General features: G+C 32.0%; 1 long non-coding RNA gene across 1 annotated transcript; it reads left to right on the forward strand.

Annotated features, from left to right (window-relative positions):
• The first annotated feature begins 6,439 nt into the window (after window positions 1–6,439).
• On the forward strand, window positions 6,440–15,890 carry LOC134684176 (uncharacterized). The gene is made up of 3 exons (XR_010101191.1): window positions 6,440–6,519; window positions 12,447–12,477; window positions 14,848–15,890. It is a non-coding gene; the product is annotated as an uncharacterized LOC134684176 (long non-coding RNA).
• Window positions 15,891–16,779: the final 889 nt, after the last annotated feature.

Raw genomic sequence — 16,779 nt, forward strand, 5'->3', positions numbered from 1 at the left:
TATAAATTATGCAAAATGGGAGTAGGAAAGTCTTTTTACATGAAGAGTAATAAAACAACAATATTTAAATACAAAATCCTCTTCAAAATATAAAAATCACATTTCTGACTATTTTGACACTAGAGGTGCAAAACAAGGGGACTCATTAAGTCCTACTTTGTTCAATATTTTTATAAATGATATCACTAAAGGTTTGAAAGATGACAACTTAAGTCCATTGGAGCATATAAATAGTAAACTAGGCTCCCTCCTGTTTGCTGATGATCTGCTTTTACTATCAGAATCTAAAGAGGGTCGCCAAAATAGTCTTTTGCTAATCTCACGGACAATGACAAAGTTATATATATACTTAACCCATCAACACCAACACAAGTGAATAAACAAGAATCCTTTATAAAAAAAAGTCAATGGGACTGAGGACAGGGGACCCTTTAATATTTACCGGAATTTGTGTATATATATTGAGTAATTTAGTTATTGTCTTTATTTGTTTTGTTGTTATATGTCACAAACAGAAAACTTTATATGGCAATACAACTTCAACGGAGTGAATTGAATTGAATTGAATAAATGTCGGTCAGCGATGTTATTCGAAATAGAATTTTACTTAAACATTTACGATTTTCAGTGGCGGATCCAGAACTTTTCCTAAGGGGGCCCCGCTGACTGACATAAAAAAAGGGGGGGGGCTCCAGTCATGCTTCGATGATTCCCTATATAATCAAACCAATTTTTCCCATGAATCCCTGGATCCGCCTATGCTGCTTGTGCTTGGACACGGACTAAAAGGTGTCAGTGTCAAAAATTGGAAGTTTGCCGAGCTTGATTTGAATGATTAGATACGTCATTATAATTTTTGTAATTAGTTTATGCATAGAAAAAGGGGAATAATATACTACATAATTCTTTTAAGTTACTTTTTATGCTCAGTATGCTCCTCCACGAAATTGACCGGTCATTATTTTCTAATTCATGAGGGACTTGACAGGGGGTAAGTTTCTCCCTGCTCCCGCCCTTCTTCTCCCTTCTCCAAGCCTCTTTTCCCCTTTAATCGGAAATAGTCCTGTCAAGGACGGTAGTAAAATCGTGAATGTATGACCCCAGCTTAACTCTGATGCACACCGTTTCTCGATGATTTTTTTAAAAGTATAAATCCAAACTAAAGTAACACAGGCAGGATAATGTGTGAAAATACGGGGAACTTTTGTGACACTATTAGTGCAGTTTCGTAAGAAACCAATTCGTTTTAATGGTTGCAGAAAAACGCTGCTTGCAAAATAGAAAAATAAAATTCTTTTGGAAAATAATACGAATATCAAAGATACATAGTTCAAGAATCAACAAATAAGAATAATAAAATTGTCCTTGAACTTGGTTATTTTGGCGCACAACTTTCCCTTTATGTTCCAAGTGTAAAATTGAAAATGAAAAAGAGGAATGTGTCCAAGAGACAACGATGCCGACCATAGAACAGACAACAGCAGAAGGTCACCTATATATAGGTCTTCAATGCAGCGAGAATTTCCCTGAATTTTCCTGCTTCAGCTGGCCCCTGAACAAATATATACTAGTATTAGTTCAGTGATAATGGACGTCATAATAAACTCCAAATTATAACCAAGAAACTTAAATTATACATCATATATACAAGACTATAACCAGTTTTTCAATATTTTTGGACTGAACAGAAAATATGGTTCCGGAATCTTGTAAACAGTTTTAAATGTGCACCTGTTGGGTTGAAATAAAAAAAAAATCCGACTACGTTACATATTTTTCTTTCAATTCCTTTTTTTTCAAAAACAGGGCAATGCTTTGAAAATTTTAGGGGGTGCACGCCAGTCACGCCCCGCCTAAATCCGCCCCTGTACTGCTTTGTAAAATAGAACAAAATGATCATAAAGTTTAACGCTTATCATATATTTTGGTCACTCGACAAAATGCTGCGAGCATACTGTTTTACTCGTGTCAATTTTTCCGCTCGTCCCTCACTTAAGGAGACTCGCGGGTATAAGATTAAAAAAAAAATAAACACTTATTTTTCCGTACAAATTGTTTAAATCACCTTTAGTAGTTCTTACTTTATCATATTATACAAAAATCATTTTGCACTTACATTTAGGGCTTTCCGTTTTTAGATTTCCTCTTAGTTTTTTTTTTCTTGTTACTTTTTATTAGCACTTTCTTGAATCTTTTGATTAACTCATTTAGATAATTGTTTTCCTGCTAAAATAATTCAAATATATACATATTTGTATCCTTTTAACCCCCCTTCTCTCCTTTCTCCCTTTCCCCGCCCCTCCTCTCCCTTATCCCATCTCTCCCATGCCCCCAATACCCTGTCCAGGCCCTCATCCATATTTTTTTGCTGCTCGAACGGTTATCATTTTGCTCACTAAACCCCTGTTGGAAACATGTACATAATTATAGTCTTCAAGTCAGTGTCACAGAAATCCAATCCTGGCCTCATACCACAAGCTTTCTTCCCATTGGTTACAATGCATTTTTTTGGTTAAAGGTCAAATTGAATTTAAAAATTTGCACCGCCTCAAACATGAAATAAATGTAACTGCTAATAAGACCATTGTTATTTGAACACAATATGCTTGTCACAGGACAATCCATAACTGCTTTTCTTTAGAAAGCCGTATTAAAATGTCAAATGTAGGATTTGAATCTAGAATAAGGGAGCTACCATTTGATTTTTATGGGGGGGCTAGGATGAAAAATTATGTCCTGCTTTTTTTTTTAGTTGTAATCTCTGTCCTGCCTTTTTATTTTTTACTCAATTCGGTCCTGCCTTTTTTTTACTAGTTTATCCTGACTTTTTTTACCCAAATTGCCATCCTGCCTTTTTTTTTACCAAGATACTCATCCTGCCTTTTTTTTTACTCAAAACTCCTGTCCTGCCTATTTTTTTCAAATTTCATCCTAGCCCCCCCCATAAAAATCAAATGGTAGGTCCCTAAATTAAAGAGGCCAAATCACAATTTTCACTTTCATTCAACAATTAATTTTACACATATTTTGCTTAAATATTTTAATATATATGACAACTTAAATAGTAAACATTTCAAATAAAACAGTAGTCAGAATACTTGGCAAGAAATACCCCAGGCCACATAATAATTGGGAACTATATAGACCAAGATTGCCGCTTCACATCGATTTGACATTGTCCGATAGAGGGCGTAGTAATTATTCGAGATCATTCGAGTGAACCCTCGATAATCTCGAGTCTTTTCTTGCGAGATATTTGAAGGTAATGGTTGTGCCATGAAACGATCCTCTTTAATAACATGAATAACGTTGTCTTCATAATAAGAAAGTGAATTCCAATTGATTTCTAAACAAATAACAATGGATGTAGCAGATTTTGACAAAAAAACCATCACCCATTCGACATCATTCTACACGTAGATGTCCATGAATTTTTTTTCAAATTTCGCTGTAGTCAAATTCGGGGGAGAAGTAAGAGAACCCTATACAGAGAGAACAATTTATCCCTCATCGCAACCAAAGATAATATTCCATTTTACAATCAGAGGAGTAGCTAATAATCCTCAATCTTAAGGTTCATCATGACAAACGGAAAAATATGGCTGTATTTACATGCCGAAAATTACTCTGAGACTAGTACAGACTTACCTGTGAACTTGGAAACGTTTTAACGCCTGGCATCCACTAGACATAATAAAGTTGAATGCATTTTGTGTTTCAGAAAGATATTATCTTTTTGGGGTTTTGATGGGCATTTTTTCCCTTCATGCAAAAGGTGTGAAAATTAACTAAGTTGTGGTACAACTATGAGATGCTCCATCAGTAAAAAAAACGGTTTGTTATTGTATTGTTTTGATTGTCATTGACATGGACAATAGGTATCTTTACAACTATAGGTGAGTTGAAAGAGTTTATCTGAGTCAGATGTGAGTGGACAGTATCTAAGTAATTCAGGTGTTTGTTTATTTTTGCACCTTCTGCAGAAAGGAAAAAAATGCCCATCAAAAACCCAAGAAAGATTTTTATCTTTCTTAAACACAAAATGCATTTAACTAATATATATCTAGTGGATGCTAGGCATTAAAACTTTCCAAACAGCACAGGTAAGTCTACACAGGGTGTCTTAAGTCTTAAATCCAGGCCCATGTTTTTTCTCTACAATGTAATACCCAGATGGTGTAGTTTACTAGTAGTTACTAATAGTCCCTCTCGCCAGATTGAATCATATATAGATATAGAAAGATGCTTTTTCAATATCAATAAGACATGCAAGTGTGATTTCTCCTTTATTGAATTTTTCTATTGTGTTCTGAATAAATCTGATCAGGCAGTTTGATGTTGAGTGTTATTTTCCTGAATCCTTGTTTTTCTTCTATAAGCTTAATTCCTTCTATGAACGCTGTCAGCCTGTCAAGAACAATTCTTTCAGTAATTTTGCACAAGACACTGGTTAAACTTATTGGGCGGTATGATGATGGTGAGTAGTAATTGATTTTTCCTTGTTTCCTTAGGAATTTTATGTTTTTTGTCTTCCATTCCTGTCGTAGCAAGCCATGTTTAAATGTGAGCTTCACCATAGTTCGTATTGCTTCTATGGGTTTTTTTCCGGCAAACTTCTGGGAAGTGGCCGTCAGCTCCAGGTGATTTACCTATTTCTTGTAGGCATATTGCTGCCTCAACTTCATCTGTGGTAACCACATAATCCAATTTATGTTCTCTTTTTAGCTCACCTGTCCCGAAGGGACAAGTGAGCTTATGCCATCACTTGGCGTCCGCCGTCGTCGTAAACTATTTCAAGAATCTTCTCCTCTGAAACTACTGGGCCAAATACTTTCAAACTTTAACTGAATGTTCCTTAGGGTATCTAATTTATAAATTGTATCCAAAGTTTTGATCTATCAACAAACATGGTCGCCATTGCTAAAAATAGAACATAGGGGTCAAATGCAGTTTTTGGCTTATAACTCAAAAACCAAAGCATTTAGAGCAAATCTGACATGGGGTAATATTGTTTATCAGGTCAAGATCTATCTGTCCTGAAATTTTCAGATGAATCAGACAACCCGTTGTTGGGTTGCTGCCCCTGAATTGGTAATTTTAAGGAAATTTTGCTGTTTTTGGTTATCTTGAATATTATAATAGATAGAAATAAACTGTAAACAGCAATAATGTTCAGCAAAGTAAGATCTTCAATTAAGTCAATTTGACCAAAATTGTCAATTGACCCCTTAAGGAGTTATTGCCCTTTAAAGACTTTTTTCACAATTTGTTCATCATGTTGACTTACTTTAAAAAATCTTCTCCTTAGAAACTGCTGTATCAATTTCAGCCAAACTTAGGCTAAATGAGTTTCAGAGTATCTAGTATAAATTTTATATTTTATTTCCTTGTATGTCAAAAAACATAGCTCCTATGGCTAAAATAGAACATAGGAGAAAATGATTATTTCTTTTGGCTTTTGAAGAAAATAGGACGATCCAAAAAACATTTAAATAAATTGAAAAGCCAAAATAATCATTGATGAGAGATTTAACCAAAAGAATTAAGGTGAGCGATTCAGGCTCTTGAGAGCCTCTTGTTTTGAAATGGCCCTTCTACTGTTGTAGAGTTATGCCCCTTTACAAAGGGAAAAATTGCCATTTATTTTTGTTTCTTTTCTTTAACTTAAGTTTGCCTCAACTTAATGTTATGAAACCTATAAACAATGCTTATTACTACAATATGCAGATCAAGTTTAAATATTGGTGCCATCACTATTACTGTTCTAGAGTTATGTCCTTTACAAATGGAAAAATTGCTAAAAAAAAAATCAAAAATATCAATCAAATAAATCTTTTAAATTGGAATTATCTCCCTTTGTCCATGATTGTCTTCAACTACAATCAATTCTTTTTAAAATTTTCTTTCAGAATTGGAGTTTACTCAGTTATCTTTCTTTGTCCAGAATCAACTAAAACCAATGCTTAATACAATGCAATATTCAATATTATTACCAACTGATAAATTAAAGCAATTGTTACCATTCAGTGCTTACAAGCACTTTGATTACCATTCCAGGGTTATGCCCCTTTTCAAATGAAAAAATTGCTGTTTTTTTTGTTTCTGTTCACTTAACCTTAGTTAGTTTGCCTCAAGTAAATTTAATGAAATTTATATATACATGTAATGCTTAATACCACTAAAACATGTTTAAGTTTAAATTTTGGCAGCTTCACTTTTAAAGTTCTTCAGTTGTGTCTCTTTTTAAAGTTATATGCTAGTGGGGGCATCAAATGTGTCCCTATGGACACGTTTCCCATTTATTAATCCATGCTACATTTCAAAATACATTTGTAGCATTTATACGGATTTAAAAAGCAGACAAACACGTCTTATATAACATTTATTTATGCATCATAGATTTAAATAATGCTAATTTTTAACTACATCAATTTATTTCAGTACCCAATCAGACCAGCCCATTTGAATTACGACAAAATTGAACACTTAGCAGCAAGAGTCAAACCACAGCAGAAGAAGGTAAGTTATAAAGAATTAGATTCTGGGTTTCTATTTTACAAATTGAAATTCAATATTTTAAAAAAACATTTTGTGATCATGGCATAGTATAATAGATAAAAGAATCCACGAGCTACTGCATATACTGCTTAAACACTCTTTTACTCGCATTACTTCAAAAGTAATATGTGTGGTTCCAGTGAAATTCATACTAAACTCAACTTTAAGAGATTGCTTATTTTTAAAGATTAATAATTTAAATCCTGATTTTACAAATTATCAACCACTTTTAAAGCTAAAACAACTTTTAAATCCTAAATCTGAGCTTTTGACAGAAATTGGTGACTTTATAAAGCAATCATTAGAATTGCGAAAATGAGGTCCATGTCCATCAAAGGCTACATTAATTACCATTTATAACTATGTTTTTTTTTATGTTTATATTTGTAATTCTTCACTGTCTGTATTACATGTTGTATTTGTGTTTGCTTGACCCATATGGGTGTATTTTTGCAAATAAAATTATTATTATTTAAAGTATAGGTAGGAAGTTTGTTTTCTTCTTAAGAATATAAAGAGAACTTATTTGAAACTAATAGTGCTAAGCACCTCTTACACTAAAAATGACCTATCAGCAGAGCTCCAGATAAGGTGGGTATTTGCGTGATCATGCAATACAAATAATAGAAAACCCAATGCAATTAATTGCCCATTGATGGGTTCAATAACCCAATTAATTCAAAGGAAACCCCAATTATATGCCAAAACCATGAGTTCTCAACCCTTTTATTGGGTACCGTTTGCGTTATTTACCCTTATCTGTTTTCACTTGTTGCGTAAATCTATTTTTATAATATTTATAATTGGAAATGTCCTTTCGTTCTAAAAATAGATCACTGCATCAAGTAGCTGAAATGGATCCCTGTTGGAATTTTCCAATGCTCAAAAGGTACACATGTTTTTGAAATCATTTTGATCTTCTCGGCGTCTATCCAATTAGCGTGTGTCATGTCATAATTTTTTTGAATTGCTCGAGATTTATCATAACAATTTACATTAAATTAAAACGAAAGTGAATGTCCGGTAAAACTATTGAATAGAAGCATGTTTTCGGCTTCTTTTGGATAACTGAGGGAAAGATATGATGATAAAAAGACTCAGCCATTGTTTTTAGGAAGCGTCCGTCGAACGCATGGGCGTCTTTGCGTACCTGAACGAGAACATTGCTAATAAGCAAGGGACTTCTTCAAAAACTGAATCAGTTGCCGTTAGAAAAAGTGAAAGGCTAAATTAATTATGAAAGGATATGTAATTGGAAACCAAAAGTTCTTATAAGTGACAATTTAACCCAGATTTATATAAATTGAATAAAACAAAAAAACATTCAAGTATAATTAGAGTTTATGACTATTCATTTTACGGTTAATGAGTGAATACACACACAGGCACTCTCATAATTTTTTATATAAAGGTATATAAGAGAACAAAATCTGAGACGAGTGCCTGGGAATACACATATCCGTTATTTACAGTTTACATAAGTTGCGAAAAAATACAAAGCTGGCAGAAGGTTTGAAACGGGACACAAATTAAACCTACAATTGCTCGTCAGTAAATTAATAAAATAAAACATCTATAGCACATATTATTCAAAGAAAGAAACATATTTAAGATGGAAAAACATCTGGGGTTGATATAATTGCCTAAATATTCAATATTGTGTTGATGAAAAAACCCAATACATTAAGGAGCTTGGTGGTGAAAAACCCAATTTGATATTAACTTGAGGGGTGAATTGGAATTGATAATGCAATTACAAATCTTTATCACCCAATTACATAAGTAGATGGTGGGTAAAAACCCCAATTTGTGAATTCTTATCTGGAGCTCTGTATCAGGTAAAGTGTAGAGTAGGTAGGGAAAATAGAACTACACATTTTTTTTGGCCTTAGAATCCGCATTCTGACAGACTAATTATTATTAAACATTGTTTAACGTGTTGGCTAGGAGGTTATGCATATAAAATCACAAGAAGCATTTAAGTAAGAAAATTAAAAACCAATTCTTCAGAAAACAATTGAAGGTCTTTCTATCTAGATAATAAGAATGAAATTAAAAAACGATGTTAGAAAATGTCACCTCGTGTTGATGTTATGTGGTAAATCAAACTGATATAAAAAAAATAAGATTAATAGGTTTATGCAGTGCTAATTGTTTTATAATGTTTAGCAAAGGTCAAAATCTGGAACATCAAATTAACCTTTGACCTTGACCTTAATTTTAAGGTCATAGATCAGTGATCTCAAATCAATAGAGTGTCCCCAGGTAAATCACTTGTATGGTTGTGGAGAAATTCTGATTTCAACTGCATAAGGGGAGAAAACTCCTATAAGGGTTAACCAAAACTCTTCCACTTAAATAAGTTGAAGTTGCGCCTTGTTGTAAACAGTTTTTAAACAAACACATCATATCATTTACTGTAACAGTTTCTATTGAACAACATTAACAAGTGAAATTCAAAATATAAAACGATCACTCCAGTCAAAATTAACCAAATCATTCTTAATCATAGATGAACAATTTGGTCAAAACAGTTGGTTAAAATCTTTTACGGTTTAAGAGATATAGTGATAACAAGAAAAAGGGGACGCAGGGAGATAACTCTTATAAGAATAAGTGTTCGGTCACACAGGGTCAGTTTTGAACCCCCATTACTGTACAACATTATTGGCCTAAAATCCATTTGATATGTACATTTTTTGTAGTAAGACAAAAAAGCATCACAGACGGAAAAAAAACCAAAAGGTCTTTCCACGAAAAGTGGAAATAAAATTGAGAATGGAAATGTGGAATGTGTCAAAGAGACAACAACCCGACCATATAAAAAACAACAGCAGAAGGTCACCAACAGGTCTTCAATGTAGCGAGAAATTCCCGTACCCAGAGGCGTCCTTCAGCTTCCACAAAACAAATATATACTAGTTCAGTGGTAATGAACGCCATACTAATTTCCAAATTGTACACAAGAAACTAAAAGACCTACTTATATGTTAAATGAAGTTTTACTTTATCATTTGCACAGTTGTCCATATTTACTTTGATAAACACAGTTCCATCCAATTACCCAATTAGGTAAACAAAGAAATGATAACTGTAAAAACAACTGCAGTTCTGGAAATTTTGTTTTGAAGTTTTTAAACATGAACATGGATTGCAAAACTATTGTTATGGTAAGAATGATTTCTGGAATGGAACATATTAATTAAAATTAAAATGCAGTGTTGGACACAGCCAGTCGCCTGGTCGTCAAATGCGACCAGAACCTTGATTGGGCGATTAGAAATTGTCAAAAGATGGATAGTAACTGGCCCAAAAATAAATCATTGGGCAAGTGTATTATCATTCTCAAACTTGTAGTTAACTCTTATAATAAATCACCCCAACTTCAGAACATCCATTTTCTGAAATCCTCTGGTCACATCATTCAAACATGCAAGTGCATTAAAATATCAATATGGAGTATACAAACGAATCCCGACAATGTGCTTGTTAATAGTGGGTCAAAAATAAATTTACTGACAATGATGGTTGCTAAACTATTTGTGTTTTCTATAGGCTAGCTAGTCATTGACAGTAAAACCTTGTCTGGCCAACTTCACCAAACAAGGGCAAAGGGAATTATGAAAAGAACTCCGGCATACAAGGATACATCCAAGAAGCCGTCAAAATGTTTTTCATACGAGTGTGGATAGTAAAACCCCCACGGACAGAAACAAGTGCATGTGGCAGTGACATAAGAAAATAACTTGTTTTTAAAATGTCTTTTTATTAGCTCATCTGGCCTGAAGGGCCAAGTGAGCTTTCCCATTACTTTGCGTCCGGCGTCCTGTGTCTGTCGTGCGTCTTTGTTAACTTTTACAAAAATCTTCTTCTCTGAAACTACTGGGCCAAATTAAACCAAACTTGGCCATAATCATCATTGGGGTATTTAGTTTAAAAAATGTGTCCGGTGACCCTGCCAATCATCCAAGATGGCCGCCATGGCTAAAAATAGAACATAGGGGTAAAATGCAGTTTTTGGCTTATAACTCAAAAACCAAAGCATTTAAAGCAAATCTGACATGGGGAAATTTGTTTAACAGGTCAAGATCTGTCTGCCCTGAAATTTTCAGATAAATCGGATAACCTGTTGTTGGGTTGCTGCCCCTGAAATGGTAATTTTAAGGAAATTTTGCTCTTTTTGGTTATTATCTTGAATATTATTATAGATAGAGATAAACTGTAAACAGCAATAATGTTCAGCAAAGTAAGATTTACAAATAAGTCAACATGACCGAAATGGTCAGTTGACTCCTTTAGGAGTTATTGCCCTTTATAGTCAATTTTTAACAATTTTCATAAAATTTGTAAATTTTTATTAACATTTTCCACTGAAACTACTGGTCCAAGTTCATTATAGATAGAGATAATTGTAAGCAGCAAGACTGTTTAGTAAAGTAAGATTTACAAACACATCACCATCACCAAAACACAATTTTGTCATGAATCCATCTGCTTCCTTTTGTTTAATATTCACATAGACCAAGGTGAGCGACACAGGCTCTCTAGTTGTCAATCTTTTCTCTTAAGGTGGTACCTAACACTACAGGGAGATAAAGATAACTGTAAAATCAGCTAAACGTTTTAATTACGTTGTGATGTAAAGGGAATTAAGCTTCTCAATGATCAAAATTAGTGTTTGTCAAACTGCTATATAACCAGTGTAATTTTTCTGACAAAACGGTTGGTTCAAAATGTTTGATTCTTTTTATATTTTTGTTAAAGGATCAAAATTTTATGAAAAATAAACAAGCCAAATTAATTTTAGTGAAAGTGTTAGGTACCACCTTAAATTCACATATTCTTTTGTATTCCTCTCGAGTCTGTTTGTAGAACTGTTTGTCAAATTCATCGGTTTTTAGATGTTTACCCTCAAAAATTGTTTTTTGAAAATTTTACTTTCCCTATAACAAATTCTTTTGTCCCTATAATGCACATATTTACATTTACATTTGCTTTTTATTGGTTTTTGCTATTTTCTATTTTGTTTTATTTTTGTGCAACTAAGAGACGGAAAGCAGTGCACCCATTCAAAACAGGAGAAAGAGGATAATTTGTATGCACTAATTTTTCACCTACATGTATTTTGTTCTTGTCAGACATCCATACTTATAGAAAAATATTCTATTTTATTGGCGACAAGTTGAACACAATTTTTTTCTTTCCATATTAGCATTACATATAGTGGCAGCTGAGGGTGAAAGAAATTATTTTTTTCTCCACAAACTGGAAACAAACTTTTTTTTCCATACCCCCTCGTCCTAGAAAATCAAATGGTTGCTGCCTTGCAATTTTTCCATGAGTGATTTTAGATAAATGTGTTTAATGCAAAGACCCTAGCTATAAGTCAATCAATATTAAAGCCAAAATATGCAATTTTTAATGACCTTACAAGTATCGTACTTTAAAAGACTGTTATAAATCAATATAAAATAAATAAAGGAACTAAAAGAGCAAAAAAACCCAAATTTCAGGGGTTCAAATTAACATTTGGTATTGGAAGGTACTGTGTGACCTGTGACATGCCAAACTGAAAGGTCCACAACTTAAATTCTTTTATTTCTTTTAATTGAAATATTTCATAAGTCAGTAAGGCCACACCAATTTAATTTCTTGTACTACATACTTTTTTATGTTTGAAAATTGACTCTCTTTGAATTCAATGGAACCCCAAATGAAAAAAAAAATGATTTGGTTGAGTTTCTATTGTTAAGAATGCTTTTACGTCAAAAGTGATGTTTTAGTGTAATCTTTTGAAAATATTACCCATAATGCATTAGATACTGAAACAACGTAGTGACAAATATTGTGTGTTGCTAAGATATAATGATTTATGACTATTTTTTCAGAAAGATGGCTGAACTGTGGATACAACCAGATGTAAGTTGTTATTATTAGTATCAAGGTTTAAACAGCTTTAATATAAACAGTAGAATTAAGTTTTATATTAACTAAAGTGTTTGTCTTGTGTCTTCATGACATAGCTAGATTTCCTAAGTTTTTCTTGCTCATTATGACCATAGTAGAAAAATAAATCTTGTTTTGACAAGTGGCTTTAAAGCTCACCTTTCCAAAGGCACTTTGCATCCCGCTGTTGACCTCATCAGTCTGGTGTAAACTATTTGAAATATTTTCCACTCTGAAACTACTGAACCAATTCCAACATAACTTAATTCAGCTGAATGATCCTTAGGGTATCTAGAAAACACAAGGCGGCAATGGCTAAAAAAAGAATATAGAGGTAAAATGCAGGTTATGGCTTACATCTCAAAAATCAAAGCATTTAAAGCAAATGTGACATGGGCTTAAAGTGTTCATTGGGTGAAGTTCTTTCATGCATGAAACTTTTAGTTGAATCTGATAACCTATTGTTGGATTGCTGACACTAAATAGGTAATTTTTTAGGAAATTTTTCAGTTTTTGGTTTCTTAAATATTATTAATGATAAATATAAATTGTAAACAGCAAAAATGTTCTACAAAGTGAGATCTACAAATAAGTTTATATGATCAAAATTGTCAATTGACCCTTCAAGGAATTTATTTTTAATTGGCCTTTAAAGATATTTTTTACAATTTGTTCATCCAGTTTGCTTATATTTTTTTTTTACTTCGAAAAATGTTCTCCTTAAATGAATCTGCTAAATCAATTTCAGCGAAACTTAATTTAAATCTAAATTTTGTATTTTATTTCCTTGTACATTGTATGTCTGTCTGTCCCGCTTCAGGTTAAAGTTTTTGGTCAAGGTAGTTTTTGATGAAGTTGAAGTCCAATTAACTTGAAACTTAGTACACATGTTCCTTATGATATCTTTCTAATTTTAAAGCCATGCAAATTAAACTTTTGACCCCAATTTCACGGTTCACTGAACATAGAAAATGCCACAGAGATGGGTCCGATTACTTTCAATGTAATTGATTAAATTACAATTACTTTGTCATTTGTACGATTAAATTAAATTAATGATTACATCATTTCTAAAAGTATCTGATTAAATTAATGATAACATTGGCAAAGTAATCATGATTACATATGATTACAATGAATTTAAAAACAAAACATTTTGAATGATGTGAATGAATAAACGTTCAATATAACTATCATAACAATAGCATTTTTAAGAAAGTATTTTATTTGGTTCAATTATAAAATGATAACTTCAAATTAAACTTCATCTATTTAAATAAACACCAAATTTAACTACATATATACACTTAATCACCTGTAAATAATCTCTGAATTATTTTAAATTAAATTTAATTAAGAAATATCATAAAGAGTTTTTATGTTTGTCTTATGACCTCTTTCATAATGTATATGTATTCCAAGGTGTAGTTTATGGAAGTTTAAATATGGATGAAATAAAGTTACTAGTTAAAAGTATGTTAAATTTTACTAGAAATGTTTAATCAAATTGTAAACAATATATGTAAGTACTAAACAGCATTGCATTTTACATGTCCAGTCCAAATACATTTTAAAAAATTTTAAACAACATATTTGTCCAACATTTTATTTAGTTTGTACTAATTAGATAAATTTTCATGTCTGATTTAACTTTTATCATATCAAGGATTTGTATAGTTAAACTATACATACTCAATTGGTAATTGCAATAAAAACAAACCTTAATTAGTCTTCTACCTGTCAATTCAAAGTTGACAAAAATCACAAAAATTAACAAAAGAACAGTATTACTTGAATATAAAACAGTTATAAACAAATATTAATATGAAGATCATTATAAAACGATGAATATACATGTATGTACAATATCTTTTACTAAGATAAAAGGTATATTGTATTAGATGATGTCACTGCTTAGGCTAATGATGACTTTTCAATACTATAACAGTTTATTTTTTTACTGAAGTAGACATGCTTAAAGTAACCAAACCATTTTAGCATGTAAAAAATTTATCAAATATGAATAACAAAGAGGTTCATTTAATGACCAAAAACACAATTTTAGATTTTTGTCATTGTAATCAGAATGTACAATGTAATCAAAAAGTAATCATGATTACAGGGTATTTTGAAAAGTAATTGATTAAATTAAATTACATGTAATCAGATTTTTGGCTGATTAATGATAACTCTGATTACTTGAGAAATTGTAATCAATTACAGCTGATTAACGATTACAATTACAATTACCCCAAGTCTGTAAAGCCAGTGGGGCAACCGTGTACTTTGGACACATTCTTGTTTATATATATTATGTGAAACAATATTTTCTCTTTGATATAGGTAGAGGAAGAGGAAGATTTTATTTTTTTCAAGAAAAGTATAGCTGATTTGGAAGAAGAGTAGGTTTATAAATAATGTTTTGTTTGATATTATTGTACAATATTGAAAAAATAGGAATAGAGGGAAACTAAAAGGTAAACAAGCAAATTTAAAGGTGTAGGTTCATTAAGGCCCCTTTTTGGCCCCAAAATATAGTTTTACAAAATTGTGAAAATGTTATCTTTTAGCTATTGACTGGAAAGTACAAAAACTAATTGAATCAATTGAAATAGACACTTAAGTGTTTAAAAAGTGTCCAATATCTTTCGTTAGATGAACCTCGGCCCTTACCAGACCTTCTACCTTACAGATTGCCTTTGTTTCACATAAACACACTGGAAAAGCTGTATTTCAAAACTAAATAATGATTTGGTTCCAGAAAAAAACAAAAGCACATTTATATATAAGACCATGCCAAATGAAAATCTTGTTTGGGATTCCCTGCTTGTTGAAAAAAGTAATAAAAAAAAATAAACTTGCATACAATGATTGTCTAACGCATTCTGAACTTTTAATTTAATTTTTTTAAGTTAATTGTGCATTTGACACAGATCAAGAGCTACATTTTAACAATGTCTTCAAGATTATCAGTTATCTGAGCCAACATATTACTGCAGGATAGTTGTTATACATTTAGAGTTCTTATTTACAGTAATATGAAAATGTATAGGATAGTCGTTATACATTTAGAGTTCTTTTTTACAGTAATATGAAAATGTATAGGATAGTCGTTGTACATTTAGAGTTCTTTTTTACAGTAATATGTTTTATAGTCCGCTAAAATCAACGTAACAACTAACACATAATATTAACGATGCAGGCCACATATGTGACAGTTTATGTTTCAAAATCAATCTTATCAAAAGATACATGTATAACATTTGCAAACACTTCAATTAAAGGTACCAATTATGAATTTAGATAATATACAGCAGTGTTCTCCCTAGAAATTTTGGATAGCATCACATTTTGTGTAAAAAAAATTAACGATTTCTTTTTAATGTCATTTGCATAGATGCCAACCATTACGATTTTTCCGTAGTTTTTCCGATTTTGCGATACAAACTACGCTATTACGGTCAAAGTCGTATAGTTACGGATTCCCAATCATCGCCGTTCAATTTTGTAAATCGCAGATTTTTATCATTACTTTTCCGTCCTGGTCCGGTATTTAGAAAACGACAATGTAATGTTTCGGGTTTCTCGGGAGTTATCAACCTATTGATGGGAACTAACTGACTTCCGAAGAGGAAAACTTGCATTTTATGAAGTAGCTTTCCCCCTTTCTCTACTTCTCCTTGACAAAACGAAAATGTACGAGTCGAGAACATCTAAACAATTAATGAATGGAATTCATACTACAGACAACATGTTGAACGACAAATTTTAGTGCACATCATTTTGCAACCACTCGTCAGTAATTTTTATTGGTAAATGCAAGTTTTTGAATGATTACTGAAAACTTTTCAAAAATACGGAAAATTTGATTGTTTGTTACTGATTGTCTCAAAAGGGGTTGGCATCTATGCATTTGTCGTGTCGCGCTGATGCTCTATTTCCTTTATATGTTTTAGTTTATAATGTTCAATTCATAACTGAGAATACAATTAAACTATAACAACAAAAACAGTTGTTTCAGTTTATGTTTTCTTTATTCCTTTATAGTTACAGAATTATTTTTTTCCTCTTGTGCCAAATAAAAATAAATATGTGCTTTCAGTTACCCAACAATAAGTTAAATGAATGAATGGTTCATTATAGTGCAACCTGTATATATATACAAAACTAAATATCTAATACACAAAATTAACTATTTTTTAGCTCACCTGGCCCGAAGGGCCAAGTGAGCTTTTCCCATCACTTGGCGTCCGTCGTCCGTCGTCGTCGTCCGTC

This window comes from Mytilus trossulus, chromosome 9, assembly GCF_036588685.1.
Source record: "Mytilus trossulus isolate FHL-02 chromosome 9, PNRI_Mtr1.1.1.hap1, whole genome shotgun sequence".
Classification (NCBI taxonomy): domain Eukaryota; kingdom Metazoa; phylum Mollusca; class Bivalvia; order Mytilida; family Mytilidae; genus Mytilus; species Mytilus trossulus.